The following is a 24,593-nucleotide window of genomic DNA, read 5'->3' as shown; positions in this document are numbered from 1 at the left end:
GTGCCCCTGCCAGACCCTGAGAGGAAGAGGGATGAGGCCACCCTGCTCTTGCTCAACCCCCATGGACTTCAACTGAGTAAAGCTTTCCCAAGAAGCTTCCAGCTTTTCTGTCCTGAACGTTCGCTGCACGTGTTGGAACTTTCTTTGGTTGTCTTTCCAGACCAACCTGCATTGCATACATGTATCACAGAATCCTGGGAACCTCAGCTTGCCCCTCACAGATTTACAATTCCAAGCACCCTTATCTAACTACAGTTCCCAGGATTCTTTGGGCAAAGCCATGTGTTTCTAAAAATTTATTTATATTTTATTAAGAAACCTTCAGTCATGGAAAATTACCGTAAGTGCTTTAAATGTATGGTGTATGTGCAGCCCACGATTTCATCTCTAGCTTGTCTGTCACAGTGGAGACCTGTCAGCTTTTCTTTGTTTATTTCTCCAAAGGACATCAGTGCTCATTGTTCCCCAGCCAGATGAAGCTGATGCACATGATGAGTCAGTCTGTTTCTCCTGCCTTCCCGAAGCCAAGCTGGAAACTCAGTGGGAAAAGTTCGGCTCCAGTTTAACATAATCTAAACCCTCCGAGGAAGCTTTAATGTCACTATCTTCTCAGAATGGCAGTTAAGGATCTTTCATCAGCTTCAAGTGTTTTAACACTATAAATGTTTACACCAAGTTCTTACTCAGTCACTACATATTCTATCACTTACGAACGTGGATCATATCCACTGAAAGTGTTAGAAACATGCTATAAATACTTAAAAGTCACTTGGGGCTAGGATTGTACAGATGAATCTATTTCTGGTCCTCGACAATTTTGTTAGTAAGTCCATTTAACCATCTTTCTACAAATCCGCATATTTTTTAAAAATCGTATTTAAATACAGATTGAAATACATACTAAAATATTTGTTTCACCACACACACACACATGCATTAGAAGACAGAATCGGGATTCAAGATGACCTTAACAAATTGGAGAACTGGGCCCAAGATAACAAAATGAATTTCAGTAGGGACGAATGTATGATTCTACACTTAGATAGGAAGAATCAGATGCATAAATATAAGATGGGGGACACCTGGCTTACTAGCAGTACATGTGAAAAGGATCTAGGGGACGTGGTGGACCACAAGCTTAACATGAGTCAACAGTGTGATGCAGCACCAAAAAAAAGCTAACGTTATTCTAGGCTGCATCAACAGAAGTCTAGCGTCCAGGAGCAGTAATAGTACCACTTTATTCTGCCTTGGTCAGACCACACCTGTGTCCAGTTCTGGGTGCCACAATTTAAGTAGGATGTTGACAAGATGGAATGTGTGCAGAAGATGGCAACCAAGATGATTAAGGGTCTGGAAACTTATGAGGAACAGTTGAAGGAGCTGGGTATGTTTGATCTACAAAAGAGGAGACAGAGGAGATGTGATAGACATCTTCAAATACCTCAAGGGAAAATATTCCCTCAAGGGAAGAGGGAACAAGCTGCTCTTGAGGGTAGGACTCAAACCAATGGCTTCAAGCTAGAAGAAAGGAGATTCTGACTAAACATCAGGAAAAACATTCTGACAGAGCTGTTTGACAGTGGAACAGACTTCCTTGGAAGGTGGTCAACTCTCCTTTTTTGGAGGTTTTCAAGCAGAGGTTGGATGGTCATCTGTCATGGATGCAGATAAAATCGCTCAGATTCGGGAAGAAGTAGACTCCACCGTGGGAGCAGGGCCAGGGCAGGAGAGTGCTAGAGTCCTGTCTAGTCAAGTTGTGTGGGATCAATTCCAATCTGTTACCTCCGAGGATGTGGACAGGCTGCTTGGACGAGTGAAGCCAACCACCTGTCTCCTGGATCCTTGCCCATCCTGGCTTATAAAAGCTAGCCGGGAAGGACTGGGCGATGGGCTTCGTGGGGTGGTGAATGCTTCCCTCCATGAGGGAGCCTTCCCAGACCCGCTGAAAGAGGCGGTTATTAAACCGCTTCTTTAAAAAAATCTTTTTTTGTTTGTTCTGTTTTTGTTTGTTTAAAAAATTGGAAAATTTAATAAATATTTTAAAAAAAAACATCTTTAGATGTGGCCACAATGGCCAATTATCGCCCAGTCTCAAATCTCCCATTCTTGGGCAAGGTGATTGAGCGAGTGGTTGCTGAACAACTCCAGGCACGCCTGGAAGAAGCGGACCATTTGGATCCCTTCCAGTCGGGATTCAGGCCTCATCATGGGACTGAAGCTGCCTTGGTCGCACTGGTTGATGATCTCCGGCGGGCTAGCGACAAAGGTGAGAGCTGTTTCCTAGTTCTGCTGGATCTTTCAGCGGCGTTTGATACCATCGACCATAACATCCTTCTGGACCGTCTCGAGGGGCTGGGAGCTGGGGGCACTGTCATACAGTGGTTCCGCTCCTTCCTCCTGGGCCGTGTCCAGAAAGTGGGGGGGGGGATGAGTGTTCAGACCCCTGGGCTCTCACTTGTGGGTTGCCTCAGGGTTCTGTCCTCTCCCCCATGCTTTTCAACATTTACATGCAGCCACTGGGAGATCATCAGGAGGTTTGGGCTGGGTGTTCATCAGTATGCGGATGATACCCAGCTCTACCTCTCTTTCAAATCAGAACCAGTGAAGGCGGTGAAGGTCCTGTGTGAGTGTCTGGAAGTGGTTGGAGGATGGATGGCGGCTAACAGATTGAGGTTGAATCCTGACAAGACAGAAGTACTGTTTTTGTGGGACAGTAGGCGGGCAGGTGTGGAGGATTCCCTGGTCCTGAATGGGGTAACTGTGCCCCTGAAGGACCAGGTGCGCAGCCTGGGAGTCATTTTGGACTCACAGCTGTCCATGGAGGCACAGGTCAAATCTGTATCCAGGGCAGCTGTTTACCAGCTCCATCTGGTACGTAGGCTGAGACCCTATCTTCCTGCAGACTGTCTCGCCAGAGTGGTACATGCTCTGGTTATCTCCCGCTTGGACTACTGCAATGCACTCTACGTGGGGCTACCTTTGAAGGTGACCTGGAAACTACAACTAATCCAGAATGCGGCAGCTAGACTGGTGACTGGGAGCGGCCGCCGAGACCATATAACACCGGTCTTGAAAGACCTACATTGGCTCCCAGTACGTTTCCGAGCACAATTCAAAGTGCTGGTGCTGACCTTTAAAGCCCTAAACGGCCTCGGTCCAGTATATCTGAAGGAGCGTCTCCTCCCCCATCGTTCTGCCCGGACACTGAGGTTCTGCCTGGACACTGAGGTCCAGCTCCGAGGGCCTTCTGGCGGTTCCCTCACTGCGAGAGGCCAAGTTACAGGGAACCAGACAGAAGGCCTTCTCGGTAGTGGTGCCCGCCCTGTGGAACGCCCTCCCATCAGATGTCAAAGCGATAAACATCTACCTGACATTCAGAAGACATCTGAAGGCAGCCTTGTTCAGGGAAGTTTTTAATATGTGACATTTTAGTGTATCTTTCATCTTTGTTGGAAGCCGCCCAGAGTGGCTGGGGAAACCCAGCCAGATGGGCGGGGTGCAATAAATTATTATTATTATTATTATTATTATTATTATTATTATTATTATTATGCTTTAGTTGAGATTCCCGCATTCCAGCAGGTTGAACTGAGTGACCCAAGAGAGTGCAAAATTTGTCAGTTTGCTTAAGAACATGGGGCAGATTTCTTGGGTCTATGTTAGCTATCCCTGAATGCTCTGGGATGAGTTAAATGTGCAGTCCTGTGGAATGGGAGTCTTTTTCTGCTACAAATCTATTAGCATAGGCATTTTAGAATGCTTCCTAAGGGCACAGTCTAATGTTTTATTTATTTTATTTCCTTATAAAGAAGGGCTCAGAAATAAGGGCCATAACATACAAAAAGATTAAAAATACACACAATAATGAAACAGAGCAGCAGGCCAAGAGAGAAAAACAAGTTAAGATAGTGGGGAGGGGAATCATTAAAGCCCCATTATAAAGCTTCCCAAGAGAGCATCAAAGGCTGGGTGGTAAAGTCAGGCATTAAAAATCTTTTCAGAAAGAAAAGCTTTAAGCTCACTGCAGAAAGGCAATAAGGAGGGGGCAAAGAGGCCTCCTTGGGAAGGCAGTTCCAGAATCTGGGTGCAGCAACGGGAAGGTGCCAATTCCTTCTTCCCATCAAATGTGAGCTTGTAACTGAGAGGAGGTGTCCTTTAACTATTTTATTATTTCCTGATGTGTGGGCAGGTTCATTGGAGAAGAGGCGGTGCTTCAGATGCCCTAGCCCTGAGCTGCATAGTGCTTTAAATGTCATTTTACTGCATACTGGGGTAATAAGGTATGTACAGGGGGGAAATCACATGTGCTGCTGGGAGTTCTTTCACAATATGTATCAAAGTGCATCTGTTTAATTTCAATGAGACTGACATAGTTTGATTTTGTTATTGATATCTGCATTTTTCTTTCTCACCCTTTCTTCCTCTCTCTCATTCTATTTTGTGGTCATTTCAATGACAATGATCATATTAAGACTGTACGATCACTTTGCAGTGTTCAAAATTTCAAACATTTTTTTTTATTGCTGGTGTGGAAAAAGTTCAAGAGCTAAAGAAAAATATTCACCCACACCAAATCAAAAGCTAAACTTTGAATTGTGCTCAGAAAAAACAGGAACACCAACTAATGCACACGCGTGAAAACATACATACTAGTGCAAAATGTAAGCTAGCCAGGCAACCTTTTCATAGGCAAGATTCAAGATTCACAGGATAACCCAAAGCAGACATGGGGTTTTTCTCTCAGTTTCTCTTCCCTACCATTTGTGGCTTTGATTCCTGCTGTGAACAGATTCTGAAGCTCTGAGTTAACTAAAACTGTCTGTCTTTCCTACATACATCTCTTTCTGGCACAGTGAATGACAGAGGCATTGTCTAAGAACCATCCACCAGTTTATATTTAGCAGGGTTTTTTTCTGATTAAGTTTTGTCGCAAAGGAACAAATTGTGTTGCTCATCAGCATGTGCTCTACCCCCCCTACAAAAAAACCACATTTTAAACAAAGGAGGTATAAGTGCTGTAATTACATAACTTGCAAATAATCAAATCACATCAAACTATTAGCAAAAACAATTAGTGCTAAATTACAGAAGTTTGACAATTAGTGACAGGTGCAAATTCTTTGGCATCCACCCCCTTTCACTTACAATTGTCCTCCTCCATGTTACACTGTGTTCTCCTTTGTCTGCAGAGGGACTGAAATGTCGAAGTGCATCTCTAAGTAATGGGTATTGCTTATTCCTGGGGAATTGTGGGAATTGTAGTTTTGTGCAGGGTAAGGAGCCTAAGGGTTTCTGATACAGAGTTCTGAGCATTTCACCAGACTATAAATTTGCAGCTTTGGGTGATGTGAAACTGAAATGGCATAAGACAAGTGTGTGTGGATGTTCTGTATCACAGAGGTGAGCAGAAGGCACATGACTCCCACCTGTCTTCCATATTTTACTGGTGAAACAAAGAAAACTTGGTGTAGCTAGCATATCGCCCAAGTGTCCTGATTTTCCAGCAACAGTTCAGCAACCCAAAACAGACATGGGATTTTTCTCTCAGTTTCTCTTCCCTATACCATTTCTGGCTTTGATTCCTGCTGTGAACAGACTCTAAAGCTCTAAGTTGACTAAAACTGTCTGTCTTTCATACTGTACATCGGGGAGCCTGGGCAGGTGGGATGTTGGGGGGATCCCGCTTTGCCCTCCTGAAATGTTGGAGGGTGTGACACAGCAGGCTGCCTTCATATTATTTCTTCAGAGGACTGCACCTTGTTCAGTCAATTCCATCCCATGGATAATGAATGGAAAGGGGCATAGCTCCCCCCACTGCAAACCTCTGTGCAGGAGCCTGCTTTCTGGGTATAAACAATGCAGAGAGAGCACTTTGGAACCTGTGCACAGAACCTAGTGCATGCAGTATGAGGGCGGAGACAGCAGGAATGAGCTCAAGCCACTGATCCAAACCCTTTGGAATGTTCATTGTCCAGGGAATTTGCTGACTATTAAACTATGTTTCACTTCATACAAAATAACATTTACTCCCTTGGTTTTTTCTATTGCTCCATCTGTTTGCCTGTTGTATATCTTGCCACATATGCAGAGCCTTCTATAAGTAAATCTGAAAAATCTGCCAAGGCAACTATGAGAGAGATATTGCCCATTGGAGATCACAAATAATGTTCCTTGCAGTTCCTGTTACTATTCCTATCAAGACTTGTCATGGGGAAAGCGAGAGCAGAGAATGAGAGAACAGACAGAAAGGCCAACACTGACTTACAAAACTAAGATCTGCTTGCCTGACAAAACTAACACATCATTTTAAACCCAATGTCATCTCTTAGCCCCAGATCAATAGCAACCAACATGGTAGAAGCATATTTGAGGACTAGAAAAGAACCCATGGCAGAAAGGCAGCCTGCAACCCCCTTTCCACAAAAGTGGATAGATTTGCTCATGCGCTAACCTAAAGTGTAACGTGTCTGCTGATTTGGGACACTGGTTTGTTGAATGCGCAAATGTTTCAAGCAGCTGGTTCTCTATATTTGATTAAAAGTTTACAATTACCCAAGTTTGTTATTAAGCAGTTGCCATGGAGTACAGCTTGCTTTTCCAACTGTCCCGGTGTCTGATTTGGGTGTTGTTTTTATACATGTGTGTTCTACATTGCCCTGGTAAGCCAACAGCATCTGTTGGCATCTGTGCACACACAGAAGCATCCATCCGTAGCTGATGTCAAGTTGTAATACATCCACAATGTAAGGCAGTAATGTTTGTTAAATAAAGCGAGTCACAGACTAAGAAGGAGTAAAAACATTCTTCCTCCAAGCCCTGAGAGGGATGCCGCTAATGATGTACAAAGGGGAAATTAAGCAACAAAAATGTCCTTTCCGGTCTGACTCTCCAAAATATAACTAGAAACCATGGAGCAGATTTGTAGACAGGTTTGAAAGACGGTAACTTGCCTGAGGCTACTTAATTTGTAGTGCAGCTGGGATTTGAACTCACATCCAAATTAACAACATTTCCATCAAATCACAGTGAAAGGACTAAACAGGTGTATAAAAGAAGATGAAAGATAAATTTAGCAGATGTCAGGAGAGTAATCTGCTCAGGCTAAGCTTGTTTACAGCTGTAATGACGCAGGGTGAATATTCAAATGAGTCTGAGAAACACTGGCCTGCAAGCGCTCCAGTTGGAGAACAGCCTTTACCAAAGGTGTCATGGGCTTTGAAGACACTCGAACTCAGGACACAAGGGAGAAACGTTCTAGGAGGAAGGCACGCTTGGCAAATCCACACCGTGATCAGCTCCCACCTGGAAACCAATGTCCCCACTGTGGAAGGACATGTGGATCCAGAATTGGCCTCCACAGTCACTTACGGACTCATTGTTAAAACCGTGTTTATGGAAGACAATCTTACTCAGCTACGAGTGATCACCAAAGAAGAATCCAAATGAGTAAGAGTGAATGTCCAAAGTTAATCATTTGCAGTTTCACACAAGCCCTGCTAAGGTTTTTTGTCTTCACACATTCTCCATTGTGCAAGGCTGGTCCTAAGAGCCCAGCCCTGCCACCCTCCTTGGCTTGTGGCTGACCTTCTGCTGTGGAGAGGCTCTCTCCCTGCATATTGAGGGTTCATGGTGAGCAGTCTCCCCAGCTGTGAAAGTTCAGCTCCACCACATGGACCGGGGTGGGGCAATGATATTCCACTGCCACCTAGCTTGTGTGGTAGAGCCAAAACAGCAGCAGCTACCTACCAGCAGCAGCAAGTTACACAACAGAGAGACAGAGTAAAATGGCACCATTTGATAGTTTGGTATTGAGCTGGAAGCTCCCTGATGGCAGGTAAGACTATAGGTCTATCCAGCCCAACATTATTTTTAAAGGGTGCAAAGGTTTATTTCATTGCATGGTCTAAATTCTTTTTTTCAGAATAGCCTGTCACTGAACAAATACCCTCTTATCCTTCTGCAAAGGTGCTGCTTTGCTGCACTGAGCTGGCAACATATCTTGAATATTAGGATTTGAATGGATCTCTACAGTTCAAACATCCCATGGATTATTTTTGCTGAAAAGGGATTCGGAGGAAAGCTTATTTTATGTTCTCTAAATGATACAAATTGCCAACAAATGTTGTCGAGTTTTTTTTGGGGGGGGCACTATGTGAAGGGATTTCTACTAATCCTCAATTTTTCTGGCAAATTAGATCAAAGGCTTTTGTAAGTCCTTTAATGAAATGGCAACACTATGTAACGTTTCCATGGCTTGGGACTGCAATCTATTATAGCTGTGGAGAGCACCACATTGTCTATCTCTGGACTAACTACTCTATTCCGAACTTAAAAATGGAAAGCATAATGTCAGGGGACTGCCATCAAGGGAGGGGGGAGAGGTAGGAATGTACAGTCCCCCTTTGTTGAGCAGCTGCACCCCGTCAGAGTCTGGTGAAGGCAAGAGCTCCGGAGAAACAGATGGAGAGAAGGGGGCGTGATGCAAAGGCTCACTCAGGCTGAGATGAGCCACGACACCGCTCCTAAGGAGTTTGAAGGAATTCCATCGCATAGGTTTCGCCAGCAAATTAAACGTAAGGAAAAGAGGTGGAGAGGGGGTTTTCCTGGGCTTTTGTGCTGGAGGGCAAACCGGAAGAAACCACTTCTGGAAATCTGCTAGTGATTGAGGCAGACATGGATTTTGGACTTCTGCGCTGTACATAGTTTTTGCACTCAATAAAACCTGTAAAAGACAGGTTGGAGTCCTGGCTGTTATATTCGTGAGCAACCACATACATTCCTCACACGTAATGCTGGTGGTCAACAAAAGAGGTTTAAAGACTCTCTCAAGGCAAATCTTAAAAAATGTAGTATAAACATATACAAGTGGGAAATACTGGCTTGTGAGTGCTCCAGTTGGAGAACAGCCTTGACCAAAGTTGTCATGGACTTTGAAGATGCTCAAACTCAGGACGAAAGGGAGAAATGAGCTAAGAAGAAGGCACGTTTGGCAAACTCTCACCATGATCAACTCCCACCCGGAAACGTATGCCCCCACTGTGGAAGGATGTGTGGATCCAGAATTGTCCTCCACAGTCACCTATGGACACACCGTTAAGACTGTGTTCATGGGAGACAATTTTACTCAGCTATGAGTGATCGCCAAGGAAGAAGAATGCCACAATATACCGTATTTTTCGCCCCATAGGACGCACCGCCCTATAGGACGCACCAATTTTTTTGGGGGGGGGGAATAAAGAAAAAAAAATATTCCCCCCCAGGCACGGGGCTGGCGCGGGGTAAGCCCGAGCTTCCCCCGACCCCAGCCCCCAGAACAGCCTGCTATCTGCAAGCCTAGGGAGCCGCGCCGGTCTCCCCAGGCTTGCAGAGAGCTGTGCGAAGCCCGGGCGTGCTCTTCAGCGCGCCCGAGGCTTCGGAATGCAGGCAGCTCTGCGCAACCTTTGGGAGCCCAGCGCGGCTTCCCGCCAGGCTCCCGAGGGTTGCGCAGAGCTGCGCGGAGCCCGGGAGTGCAGGCAGCTCCGCGCAACCCTTGGGAGCCGGGTGCGGCTTCACGCCGGGCTCCGGAGGGTTGCGCAGAGCTTTCTGAAGCCTGGAGAGCGAGAGGGGTCGGTGTGCACCGACCCCTCTCGCTCTCCAGGCTTCAGCGAAAGCCTGTATTCGCCCCATAGGACGCACACACATTTCCCCTTCATTTTTGGAGGGGAAAAAGTGCGTCCTATAGGGCGAAAAATACGGTATTTGTCAGTCTTTGTCAAGGCTCTTTGTTGTAACTGAGGAGGAGAAAGAAGACAAAAGAGTTAACAAATAATTGGGTGAAGGTTTTAAAGGATGGGATTTAAAATTATTACGCTGGGCAATCTACTGCCACAGTGGAGAGGTGAAGATGAAAGAAAAACACGAAACAATTATGCAGATATCCATAAACAGCATTTATTAATATCTGGAGAATGTGAAACTCCTTGAACCTGACAACAAGATAATAAAGATTGAATGCTCTGTGGATGCTATGATAATGATGAGTCACTGTATGAATGTTGCTTCTGAAATATTGACAAGATGTGAACACTATTCCAGAAAGTGCCCCTTTGTGTAGGAAAATTCACGCAGATTAAAATTCTGGTGTATCTGCCTTGAATTAATCTATTTCAGTTCTTGGGTGGCACACAAAGCTGTTTACTAAGAGCCATTGTGTCTGCAAAACTCCTGTGGTTCTCTCAGGCTCTAACAGGATTTGACTTGGAAGAAATCATAGCCAGAGTATATTTACTCCACTTGCGGGGGAGGGGGGGCAGTGGCACAAGCTGCATAAAATACTTAGTAGGTCTCAGCATGGGACGGCAAAGGATTGTGTTGCATCTCTAACTGGACTCTGAAAATGATGATGAAGTGATGCTTCCCTTTAAAAGATCAGGCAGCTGAGATGAAAAAGCTTTTCCTCATCACACATCCAAAGAGCAAACAGGTGGCTCATTAAAAAAAAAAAGTGCTTTCAGGATGATCACGGCTTGTTTGTTTAATTCTCTGCACTAGAGACAGGCCATCAGGAAGAAGCATGCATTCTACCCCCATTTTGAATGAGGCTCTTGGTAGCATTTCTTAGTGGGAGTTCTCCCTCTGGCTAACCACCTGCTTCATTGCTTGCAAGTTGCCTTTTATCCCCAGTCCTCCTGTGAGAAGGCCTCTTGTCCACTCTGGCCATGGCCAGCTCATGTAAGTCCCTTAGAGCTATATGCTCAGGTTACTCCACGTGTTTGTGTATGTAAATAACACACGTGCACAAAGAGAGACCGCTGTGAACTGGGATGCACATGCAACTTCTTATATGTACAGCCCAGTTCACAGTAGTGTTGCTGGCAGACATTTCTCTGGCTTCTTCTTTGCCAGGAAGTGATGGAGAATATGGCTTCCAGCTCACACTTGTTTCCCTCCATCTGATCATTTACCTGGGTATGTAATCATGTGAAGAAACTTATCAGTATGATCTGACCTTTAAGTCTATATCCTTCTACTGCATCCCTTGAAAACAGCTCTCTGTTCAGATCATGTATTTTAGTGAGAAGAAGGAAAACACACTGGCTCTGAAATGTGGCTGATTGCACAAATTCTATCTTTGCCTTTTATCCATAAGGACCTAAGAAGAGCCCTGCTGGATCAGGCCAATGGCCCATCTGTTCCAGCATCCTGTTCTCACAGTGGCCATGTCAGTGTTTGAAAAAGAAAAGGTTCTGACCTCCTTTTTACTCCTTTGCTTAGTCCTCAGACCTTAAAAAGGTAAAGGGACCCCTGACCATTAGATCCAGTCGTGACCGACTCTGGGGTTGCGGTGCTCATCTCGCTTTATTGGCCGAAGGAGCCAGCGTAAAGCTTCCGAGTCATGTAGCCAGCATGACTAAGCCGCTTCTGGCAAACCAGAGCAGCACACGGAGACGCCGTTTACCTTCCCGCCGGAGCGGTACCTATTTATCTACTTGTACTTTGACATGCTTTTGAACTGCTAGGTTAGCAGGAGCAGGGACCGAGCAACGGGAGCTCACCCCGTTGCGGGGATTCGAACCGCCGACCTTCTGATCAGCAAGTCCTAGGCTCTGTGGCTTAACCCACAGCGCCACCCATGTCCCAACTAAGGTCCCTCAGACCTTAGTTGGCACAAAAGAGTCTTTGAGAAAGAGTATTCTTGCAGAGTGTTGCTGCTTTTATTCTTAAAAAATCTTCTTCTCCAACCACGACCAACAGCTTTTACACACACCAAACGCAACCAGCTTTCTACCATCCAACCAACCCACACCCAACACTAACATTGACCACTCTATATATACAGGTACAATTTGGTGAAAGGTTGCATGAGTCATTGTAGGCCGCTGACTCATGCTGACTTAGTTCTTTTAGCATTAAAAAAACAGCAGCCAATTTTTAGCCGTGACAAGCCACCCAGATGCCTGTGGGAAACCCACAAGCACGGCCTGAATGACAAATAATGTTCATAAGGTAAGTAGCCAAATGAACATTGCTGTGCTAATTATACACTGCAAATATTAAACTAGTATTTGTATCACAACACAATGTGTATCACACAACTTTTTTGTATTCGCACAGTGTTCACTTATGAAAATACACAAATAGGACGAGTCTGCACTTTCATAATGTCAAAGTGCAGAAATGGGTGTTTGGATAGAGTTGGAAAAACTTGCAAATGCTCAGCTTACAGCATATGTTCTGTGATTCAGAATTGTGTGTGCATTGAATGCATGTTAAGGATGACATAAAACAATTTTCATCCCACTCCTCATGATGTTTATGCTGTTAAAAGTTTCAGCTGCTGATATCTGCTCCCTCACCCAGCTGCAACTGAAGGCGTAAGAGCAAGCCAGGCTAAGCTGTTCTGTCTGCTAGCTCTAGTAGCTGCTCTTATAATATGTCTTTAGCAAGTCAAGATTTGTGCAAAGAGGAGTTTTGGGGTCTTCCGGATAACAATGTACTCTCCTGCACAATCTGAAAACTGTGACTTCAGCTGGATGCCAGAACAGGCTAAATATAGCCCATACGCTGTATGTGAAACTGCACATCTGCCTATGCATCCTTCCTACATTTTAGCACATCTGAGACTCAAGCCAGAATGCTGCTGGTCTACAGGCATAACCAGGGAGACTAAAGGCAGCCTCCCCCTGGCCAAGCCAGCAGGATTTGTGCTATAATGATCTCATTGAAGGTCATTTGTGACTTGCTTAAAGGCCATCCAATTTGAAGTCCATGCGTATTAGCAGGACAGTGAGCAATCCTTGAAAATTAGCCATCACTCAACTGGCACAAACTCTAGTTGGACACACTAGGGGCAATCACAGTGAGTGATGAATTTCAACAGGATGTTCCGAAGCAATCTGGGCCCCTGTATGGAAGCAGGATGCAGGTGCCTGGACCCCTGAAGAGCTCAGGAAGGGCTGTGCGTAGCTATGCACAGGGGGGCCAGCTGTCCACCTACAGATACAAAGAAGTAATTACTCGCAAACGGCACAATAAATAGCACAAATATCAAGATCTGACAGTGTTTCCGGAATCCTTCCCAACTCCAGTGGATGGGTCACTATGTAAATGCTACCAAATTGTTGATTCAAGGTCTAGTGGGAGTTTTCCCTCCTCAGGATGGAAAGGAAAGAGAACTAGGAAGAAGACTTGTCTGAACCAAACTCCACCAGAAATCCAAATCTCCAGCAGTTTCCCAGCAGCATTTTTTATTTAGTTTGTCCAGCACCTGATATCAGTCAACAACAAGTGCCAAAAGCCCACACAAAAGCTCTTTCCTTCATAGCCAGCCAAGGAGTGAGATAAAAGTTTTTCTTTTTTAATAACTACATTTTATTTTCCCTTTTTCTCTCTCCTGAAAAGGTACACAAGGTTTTCACTTCAAAGTACAGAAATCTTAACTACACCGAGAGCTGGTGATCATATTGCATTATTAAGGGAAAGGGAAAGAGCAGGTCAGACTTGCAAAGAGCTGCACATATGAATTAAGAATCCCTTGGCTACTTGGTGGATAAGTTGTTTGAAAGGTCTGGTCTCAAGTGAAGGATTTATTGTGTTTCAGAAAGAGAGAGCAGCATGGATCAAAGCACTGTGACTTTTCACAGAAGAAAATAGCATGATCATGGAAGGAACAGATTTTCCTGACTTCCCTTTAGTAGTCTTTCACAGTAAACTCACACTAGCATTTATAAGAACCAATTATCAAATCCAGAAGTGCACCTTGCCCACAACAGTGGCCTGTAAGATAATACTTAGCAATATATAGAGCTTGCAGTTGTTCTAAGCATTACATGTCTATTATTATAGTTACACGACGACCCTGTGAGGTAGGGGTGGAGAACCTCAGGCTCAGGGACCAAATGTGGCCCTCCAGTTTTCTCTGGCTGGCCCTCAGGACTCTCCCAGGCCACACAAACTGTGGGTCCTGCTCTATGGGCTCCCTGAGTGCTTTTGCATAGCTGGAATGTTCCCTTGAGCTTTGATCATTCCTCTTGCTTACCTGGATGTAGAGGGGCCAGGGGTGTAGAAGCTTCAGATTTCAGAAACCTCATGTTGCCTACTGTAGAAAGGGAAGAGCTGCAGCTATTGCTCCACCCACTTTTGCTTCTGGTCCTGCTCACCATTGGCAAGTGTTCTCTGGAATATTGCCCATGGGGGAATGTGGCCCTCAGACTGAAAAAGGATCCCTGCGCGGCCTGCTGGTAAGATGTTGTTGTTGGAAAAAATACATTGAAGTCACTTGTAAGCTGCCTTGAAAGGATTCATAGTGTGAATGATATAAATCCCTTTAATAAATAAGTAATAATATGCTGTGTATATTATCTACAAGGCCTGAAAGAGAGCATTTGCAAGCATGGTTGGCTTGCATCAAGTAGAGTGGTACCTCAGTTTTCAAACGTCTCCATTGACAAACCTTTCAGTTTTCGAACACTGTAAACCCAGAAGTAAATGCTTCCGTTTTTGCACGCACCTTGGAAGTCAAACGGCTTCCGTTGAGTGTATATGTTATTTTTCTCAATTTTCTCTATTAAATTTGCAAATCGCCCTTTGCGCCTTGGTTGTTAAACATTTTGGAACTTCAACGGTCTTCCGGAATGGATTACATTCGAAAACCGAGGTACCACTGTAATTGTTTCATTACTGACTGGAATAAGCAAAATCCATCTTCCCAACCTTCTCCATACAAATGACGATGTCTGTTTTGGGAATTGCTGTGAAAAACAGAAGAGAAATGCATGTCTTCTAATCTCACTGTAATGAAAGCTTTTATTAATATAAGGGGGTGAGGGGACGACTGGCTGTGATCTTGGCTGTGATTTGCAGGATTGGAAAAACACAGACCATTGTCTAAAAATATCCAGTGATTGTTTGAAAACTGGTGAGTATCTACATTGAGTTTCTGCCAACGTAAAGCAGGTTGATGTGAGCATGTCTTCATAGCTTATCAAAAGAGATGGGATAAAGAGGAATGGACTGGCTGATACACCATAGGTTTCCACTTCATATCTTGGACAAAGAATTGTGTAAAATCACACATCATTTTAGGGATGGATAATACTGCTGAATTAAAAGGTCCCAGCACCTTGCAAAATAGATTAGTCCAACATTTCTCTGGTCACACCAGGCCACACAAGAACTGCTCTGAAGTTCATAGACCCTGCTGCAAATCATTGATTTAACTGTTGTGTTTCACAAGTCTCTTGATTCAGGCTGCAGCACTTCCTTCAGACATCCCTATCCATTCACCTCCATGATTCCTGCGCAGGAGTTTAGAGGACCACAGAAGGTTTGGAGACCCATTGTGTTATATTCAACGTAGCACTGAGCAAAATGTTCCATCTGTGCAAGGACTTTTCCTTGTGTATCGTAATGTTCTGCCCACGGCTTTTTTTCAGCCAGAACTTGATGGAACTCAGTTCTGACACCTTTCAGGTGGGCGCCATTGCCATTCTAAGAGAACAAGGGAGGTATTCATGGTGAGTTACGGCACCTCTTTTTCCAGAAAAATAGCACTGGTTCTGTCCCTCTCCTCCCTCCATGCATCTCCCTCTCTTCTGCTGGCTTGTGCCTGTAATCGAGGGGACTGGGGCCGTGCAACATGCACACACCATGCTGACGTTATGCACGTCACTCACCACTGAGAAAGGCCTGTTTGGGCCGAAATGCATTGGGCATAAATAAAAGCTGCTTTATTCTTCAGCATCTTGAGAATGGTTCTCCTTTTTGTTGCCTTTTCCACTGGATGCTTTCCATTTTTGGGTTGTGTGCTTGTGGCGAAAGAAGGAGCAAACTTGATTATGCATTAGCTACACATCTGTGTCCCTAACTACCAGATTATTGGTTTGTTTGTTTTTTACACAAATTGCTAGTTTATAATTTGCTAGCATGGGGAGGGGGTTTTAAGCTTTGCCTTCGCCGTGGCCCTTTTCCAGATTCCCCTCTGCATTGGCAATTTCTTTAAAATGGCCACCACCACCCTGAGCTTAAGGGCTAGTGGTGGCGGAGCTTAGGGTCTCATATTTCAGTAGCACCCTGTGGAACACCAAAATTTGGTGCTCCCCACCTCTTGCCTTCCATTCTACATAATAGTTGCAGCACCCGCGAGGAGCCCAATACAACTGAACTAGTTTTGCTCTCCTAAATCCTCCTCTGCTGCTGGTCTGATTGGCTTCTGGGTGTGCAATGGTCACCAAAATGTCTTTGGTTTGTCCTGGATTAGCCACCCTACTCAGTGATGGAACCATATAGTAAGCAAATCATTTTGCCTGGTCCTAGGTTAGCTAATGGACAAATAAACCCTGAACATATGGGTACTATTTCTACACTGTTGCAACAAGTACGGGGGTTGGGGATGGGAAGCTATAGAAGTGATCATCGAAGCTAAAGGGGGAAATTGGCAGAGGAGGCAATGTTCTTTTTAAGTTCTTAAAAGGCTGTTAAACTAGAAAATTAAAAATGATTAAACAAGGGCTACGGGGGACCCTTGAAAACCATTCATGAAGAGATTTCTCCCCCCTTGCAGGTCGCTGTTGAGAATAAAATGGAGGAAGAGAGCACATGGTAGAAGTCCCTTATTAAGGATGAGGCATAAGGTGCTTAAGAAAACCTCCTTTGGGGATCGAGAATGAAAACTTCCTATTAGAATTTTGAAACTGCTTAGAATTCCTAATCGCAGCAAAGAACAAATAGGGTTCTTTCTCCTCCTCTGTCTTCTCCATGCCTCTCTGAAAGACAACCGGAGAGAAAAGTAATAGCTGTCTGCTTTAAACCCTCTTCCACACACTGGCGGAGGAAAGGGGGCACGGGAGGACTACCTCCCCTTCGGATGCCACAGGGTTGCACAAGGCTTCCACAATATATTTAGAAGTTAGGCTTCAATCGGTTTTAGCTTAAACCAGTGGGGCTGCAACAAAATGTTGCAAGATGGAGTCCATCCAATGGACTGTATCTGTTCCAGGGGCCGGCCAGCCAGTCTTGCCCTTTTCCAGGATAATCCATTGAACCTCCACCTGACACTCAATGCTCACTCCTCCTCATTGGCTGTTTGGGCTTTCCCCTTCCCTCCTGGGTATTTTTTCTAAACTTTTGTACTTCAGCACATTTGGGGCTTCCTGCAAGCCTGCTGATATCTCTCTGACGTGTGTGGAAGAAGTTGCATTGTCTATGTGATGATCCACATGAGCAGAATGGGTTCACTATTAGTATACCCGATTGCCTCAGCACAAATGTTAAATTTACCTTGATATTTAGAACATTCATCCATGACAGAACTGCCAATGTTTATTTAAGCATCACAAGTGAAATGCCAAGGGTGGAATTCAACACAGTGCTGTGACAAATCAGGGCCGACCCAAGACACTTTAGCACTTGAGGTAAACCACAAAATGGCGCCCTCTCTCCTCTCCAGAGAAGGAATGAGTGAAAATCTACATCAGGAACAGGGGGCTGGTGGGAGGGTAAACATCTACATCAGGATCTGCTGCTCCTGTGGATTCTGCTATCTGAGGAGGTAAGATGGCAGATGTGTGGGCCAGCCCTGTAGCAAATGTTTTCAGCTCGCCAGAGTAATTCCCTGCTCTCCTCCTCTTACCACTGTCCAGGGGGTTCTTTTCTGGGGTTTGTGCAGCAGGAGGAGGAGATGTGGGGAAGCAGAAGCCTTTGTGTAGGGCTTACCCTGCTAGGCTTCATTACATAACTACTTCCCCCTATACTACTTTGCAATATCAGATAATATGTTTGCGGTGCTTATACAGTGACTGTTCCCAGATATGGACTTCAGTAACCAAACAAGGGACAAAGGGACTGACTGGACTAACACAGATCAATGGTCCACCTTGTTTGTTGATAACATGCCACATGTTCCAGGAAAGGGGCATGTACGCTCCCTGTTGCCTATCACAACAATGTTGTGCAGCCAGCAATACAGAGGCTGCTTGGTCTTCTCAGAAAGCTGATTCAGCACCGGTATCCACCCACATATGCCTTTCAGTCAATAAAAATAATGGCATGCTGATAGAGATCCAATCCGTCACAATCCTCCCAACAAAATCACTCAGCCAGAAACAAGCACAAAAAGCATATTCTAATCCTATTAGTCATTCCCCTAGAATAAGAGTCTTGTTTATTTAAAATATAGGTGTTCGTTTCTTGAAAATGGCTTTAGCTTAGCAGCCTGCTTCCAAAAGTAGCTTTGTATGAGGCATCAAACTGTTCATGCATCACTGTTAGTTGTTTTCTACATTAATTCTAGTGCAACGTTTATCTTCCTCATTATCAATAAACATGTTTCTCATTCTCATTTTATAAAGCTGAGAGCTGATGAAGCAGGATATTAGGGGGGGTGTATGTTAGGGGTTATGTAAGATGTGAGTGGTTAATGTGCATAGAACTGGCCATTATGCAGACTATCTTTCCATAAACTGTGCACAGAGAAATGTGCGTATTGCATAGGAAGGAGTGAAGTTCTAGCCAAAGATTAACCTTTTTCTGCAGTCCAGTGCAAGGGCAATCACAGGCAGAGGAGAGCTTTAAACCTTACCTCCAGTGATCCTTAAGAAAAATGCCCCCGTCTCTGTGCACTGCTATTATGCTTAGGGAGGAAAGCAGCATGGGGTCAATCATCACTGGGACTTCAGGGGAAGAAGAGGTAACCAGCTTGAGATGGCATACACGGTTCTCTATCTCCCTGTTTTATTCTCACAACAACCCTGTGATGTAGGTTAGGGGGAGAGAATGTGACTGGCCAAGGAGGCGGGTGGCGCTGTGGTCTAAACCACTGAGCCTCCTGGGCTTGCTGATCAGAAGGTCGGCAGTTCAAATCTGCACAACGGGGTGAGCTCCCTTTGCTCTGCCCCGGCTCCTGCCAACCTAGCAGTTCGAAAGCACACCAGTGCAAGTACAGTGGTACCTCGGGTTACAAACGCTTTATGTTACAAACGCTTCAGGTTACAGACTCCGTTAACTCAGAAGTAATACCTCAGGTTAAGAACTTTACCTCAGGATGAGAACAGAAATCGTGCAGCAGTGGGAGGCCCCATTAGCTAAAGTGGTACCTCAGGTTAAGAACAGTTTCAGGTTAAGAACGGACCTCTGGAATGAATTAAGTCATTAACCAGAGGTACCACTGTAGATAAATAGGTACCACTGCAGTGGAAAGGTAAATGGTGTTTCCGTACGCTCTGGCTTCTGTCACGGTGTCCCATTGCACCAGAAGCGGTTTAGTCATGCTGGCCACATGACCTGGAAAGCTGTATGTGGACAAACGCTGGCTCCCTCGGCCTGAAGTGAGATGAGTGCTGCAACCCCATAGTCGCCTTTGACTGTCCTTAACAGTCATGGGGTCCTTTACCTTTTACCTTTACACCAAATGAGCTTCATGGTCAATTGGGGACTAGAACCCCAGTCTCCCAGCTACATCACGCTGGCTCTCGGGTTCCCCCATCTCTGAATTAGAGTTTACAAAAGATATACATATTGAAGTGATGTGTTTAGCATGAGCATTTGCCCACCCAAAACATGTTTGCAAATCTATTCAGCATTATAAAATTGGGGATGGATTTCTTTAACTCTAATGAAGACTCTGTGCCAATGAAGAAAATACGGCCACATTGCCACATTGCCACAATGCCACATAATGCAATGGCCACATAAACCTTGCAAAGCACTGATCTGGTGGCATTGCACTTCATGATGCCCTTGGACTGAACAAAGCAAAGTTCATGGGTTTCCAAGCAAAAATGAATGGCGATGGAATGCAGAGCCCCAGCCAAGGAAATTGCCCATTTACTTCTGCTCAATGCCTTATCATATTATCCATTATTTTTGAACTTATTTTGTTTGGCCAGCCATTAACTGATAAGGCTTTGTTAACATAAAGAAAACTGTGCAGCAATCGTTTCTGGTCACAAATGCCTCTTTCTGCTAGATGAAGCATTTGTTGTGTTTGAAACCAGGTTCCAGACAGCTACAGAGGCTACAGCTCTGAGATACCATTAGCAAATGGTTTTGCTTGACTCAAAACAGGTTCAACCACGTTTGAATGCTGAGCCTCAGCCACAGGATGTAGGAAATTGGTAATCACATTTCTTTTGACTATGATCTTAAACATCATTTCTAGGGACTAGGTTTTCTTGAGGACAGTGGAACTTACCTCTGAGTAAACCAGCATAGGCTTGTGCTGTTACGCTGTAATCATATGCTCTCTTGCCTGGGAGTAAGCCTCATTAAACTTGGTGGAACTTATTTCTGAATGAACAAGCATTGAAAACCCTCCACAGATAAAAACTGGAACAGTTGTATACTTGACCCTTGGGGTCCCTGTTTTTGTGCAAATTTGAGGGAGGGAAACAAAAAAATATATAGGAGCACATTGGAATTAGTTATGAGCACAGCCAGAAAAGAAATGGTAGCATTGAGGAAGCAGTGAGCATGGAAAGGCGAGTAGCAGAAAGGGATGATTAATCTACCCACCTCTAAACACCAAACAAATAGTCTGCAACCCTGAGCCCAATCTCCCCCAGATTATTGAATTATCCCCATATTGGGTAAACCCAAATTTACAAGGGGGAAACATTGAGACTGGTGTGTCTGAGGGTAACATCAGGTGGACGATGCGTATATAATGGGAATGTAAACAGCTGCAGGCACACAGTAAACTCCAGTGTGGACGAAGCCTAGGTCTGAACTAGCACTGTGCTGAATGCTTGGAATCGACAGTGCTATTTTTCTAGAAAAAGAGGTGCCAGAACTCACCATGAATACTTCCCACATTCTCTTAGAATGGCAATGGTGTCCACCTAAGAAATGCTGGAACTGAGTTCCGGATGAGGAAAAAAGCTCTGGAAACAGAGATTTGTTAACTTCTGCCCCCAAAATCTACTCCAGGGGCTGGAGGGGACCCTTTGAAGCAAATTTGGACAGAGCTACCACTGAGAATGTTTTTGCCTCTCTGCTCCCCGCTGATCACTATGGCTCCTCCCCCAATGACTATGACTCCTACCCCACCCCAATGTGTCGCCACTGACAATGATGATGAGAAAATTTCCGCCCTCCCTTTCCCACAGGTGTGCGGTGTGTGCGGCACCGAGCAGGGGCTTACCTGGACGGGTGCCTCTCACCTGCTTGGGTTGACCTTTGACCCACCCTTGGCCAGGGAGGACAACGGCCGGCCGGGGAGGGGGGGCTAAGGCAAATGAAAAGAAGCCGACCCTTTCGGCCAAGCCTCACTGGGTTTTCTTGGAGGCTGGCCAGGGGAGCAGAGGAGTCTGTGGCAGTGGAGGCGAGAGGAATTAGCAGTAGAAAAATCTAATTTGGGAAGTGGAGGAGGATGAAGACGTAGGGGTGGAGGAGGAAGAGGCAGGCAGCAAGCAGCGCACTCCTCACAGGCCCAGATCTGACCTCCTTCCCAAATGTCCTAAGCCTCACATCCTGAGACAGCTGCCTCACGGGCAGGCTGATCCTGGATTTGGGGGTGGCCCAGGAGAAATGAAGGGGAAGTCCCATCATTTCTGCTTGCACATTACGGTAAATACTGCACTGTTGACTTCAGTGGGGATGCATTGCACCTTTTATTTTTGATTCTCTTACTATAAATTTTGAGAAGACAAATGATGCACCCAAAGAATCAATTTATGGCACCTAATAGCATTCTTCTACACTTGTGCTATCACTTCATGAGATGAACTTTCCTCAGCATTACGGCTCCATGCTGGCAAAGCAGCCCTGCGTTCTGTGGGTGCCACTTAACCTTTGAATGTGCTAATGTCCCACAATCCATCTCTGGTGGTGTTAAAACCTCCGTGACATTTCCCACATCTAGGTCAAACTCCCTTTGGACTCATGTCTTGTGGTGGCTCAGTGGCATTAGTATATAGATTAATCAGTGGGTAATGGATGTGCTGCTGGGGGCACAGCAGAAACTCAAGTCAGTGGATCTGTTGCCTGCTTAAACAAGCTACTGGAGAAATAATTAGAATTATATACAGTTTTCATGCAGCAAATGTTTATGTTTCCATATGCCTTAGTGGTTTGGGTGTGGACTTCTGTATCCCAGTTGCGGGCCCTAAATATTTCCCTGCTGTGAGCTGGCCCATACCATCTATGACCCATCTATGGTCTCTTTGCCTTTGACATGCACACCTCTTGCTCATATAATGTTGTTGTGTCCCGTCCCCCCCTCCCACTTACTGTAATAACTTGATTACATTGATGTAGTTCTCATAATGCTTTCTCATAAGCCTGTAGATCTAGCCTATTTATAATTTTTTCTTCTCTGCTGAGGCTACTTCCAGTATATCTGTTTGTTTATGAATGATGCTGCATTCAAATGTGAAATTTAATAATGGTTCTAAAAACAAATGATAATTTTTATTTAACTTTTTTATTAGGCAGTCAGAACAAACGGTGTCACCCTGTCCTCCCACTTTTTTGTGCAAGCTTCATGAGGGCGTCAGTGGCAGCATTACCTCCCAAGAAATACAGCAAATTCACATCCATCACTTTAAACCTCATCCCCAATGGAACATTAATGCACACTCACAACATTGAAATTCATGGAAACTGCAGGAGGAGAGAGTGCTCTTGAGCTCAGCTTTTGCTTGTGGGTTTTCCACAAGCAGCTGGTTCTTCCTGCCTAAGTGCAGAACTTTACATTTGTCCCTATTGAAATTTATGTTGTTAGTTTTGGTCCAGTTCTCCAACGTTAAGGTCATCTTGAATCCTGATTCTGTTTTCTGCAGCATTAGCTATCCCTCCCAGCTTGGTGTCATCTGCAAATAAGTTGAGCATCCCCTCAAGCCATTTATAAAAATGTTGAACAACAACGAGTTCAGGACAGAACCTTGTCATGTGGAACCCCACCTGTCACTTTTTTCCAGGATGATGAGGAACTGTTAGTGAGCACTCTTTGGGTTCAGCCAGTCAACCAGCTACAAAGTCACCCATCAGTTATCTCATCCAGTCCATATTTTACCAGCTTCTCTGCAAAAATGCAAAGGAGGACTGTCAAAAGCCTTACTGAAATCAAGATACACTATGTCCACAGCATTCCCCTGAACCACCAAGCTTGTAACTTCTTCTTGTTTTTTAAAAAAAGATTGATTTTGAGAAACCCATGCTGAGTCTTAGTAATCAGAGCATCCTTTTCTAAGTGCTCACAGACAGACTGTTGAATTATCTGTTCTGAGACCTTCCCTGGTATCGATGTCAAGCTCACCAGTCAGTAGTTACCTGGATCTTCCTTTCCCCCCTTTTTGAAGATGGGGACATTTGCCCACCTCCAGTCTGTAGGGGCCTCACCTGTTCTCCAAGAATTCTCAAATATAATAGACAAAGACTCTGAAATTACATCCACAAGCTTCTTTAGTACCCTTGGATGCAGCTTATCAGGCCCTGGAGATTTGGGTGCATTTAAAGTAGCTAGGGGTTCCCTTGCCACCTCTTTCCCTATATTGGATTTCAGCCAGATGGATTAGATGTAGCACTGGCCTGATCCAGCTGGCTCTTCTTATGTTCTCATGTCAAATAAATCAATTCTACATTATTGTGCGTGCGCAATACAATATTTTCCTTGTTAAAGATTTACCTCCACCAGGGTCGACTGTATAATAAGGGTCGACTGTATAATTAGGCAGCAGGATGCAGAGAAGGGAGTGGTGAAGTATTGAAAGATGTAGCAGTGGGTATTATGCATGGCCTGCCTTCTGTCTCTTCAGCTAGCCTGCCACCACCGGGTGTGATGGAGGATGCCACCCCATCAGCAGTGTTGACTCAACTGCCAGTCCAGTTGACTTCTGCATTTGAAGCTGTGCCATCCTGCAGTTCTGCTCAAGTAGCAACATGTCAAAGTGTCTCATCTCTTAGCAATAGCCCCAGGATAGTATTGTGAAATCCTGTAAGACCTTCAGTCTTAGAATTTGAATTGCTGGTGCACTAGGGTTTGGCAAAACTAGAATTATCCAAAGGGCAGAACTCAAGCAACTTGTCCCCCCCCCCTATATGGCATGATTCCCCCCTCACCCTTCTATGAATATTGAGGCACACACTTGCTCAGTGCCATCACTCTATACAAATATCTGGCTCCTCTAAGACTTTATAGAACCTTCATTCTCAATAGTGACAGAACTCACAGGTGGAGAATACTTTTATTTTTACACATCTTTATTATCCATAAAGGGGATCTTTCTATGAGTTAATAATGAATTATCCTTTTGCTGTATCTTTGTCCTTTCGGGCTATGACACATTATTTTTTACAGTTTTGATTTTTTGCTTTCTTTCTTTTTGTTATGTTTGCACTTTTAGGGGGGGTTAACAAGTGAATAAAATATTATTTTGTGGGGTGGCGAAATATGTCTGGGGCTGGGCTCAGCCTTCAGATGTTCAGTGAAAGGTATGGAAGGAATGTTGATAGTTACGGTATTCGTTTATTTATTTGTGAGATGTCTTACCTGCCCAGGGTTGCCATATTTCAAAAAGTAAAATTCCTGACACCCGCAAAGTTTTATATGCAATTATAAAAACAAGAGAAGCAGTTCCACACAAAGCATCAAGCAAAATACCTGAACTGTTGAAGAG

The sequence above is a fragment of the Podarcis raffonei genome, chromosome 1 (assembly GCF_027172205.1).
Source record: "Podarcis raffonei isolate rPodRaf1 chromosome 1, rPodRaf1.pri, whole genome shotgun sequence".
Classification (NCBI taxonomy): domain Eukaryota; kingdom Metazoa; phylum Chordata; class Lepidosauria; order Squamata; family Lacertidae; genus Podarcis; species Podarcis raffonei.
Note: the sequence above shows the minus strand (reverse complement) of the source record.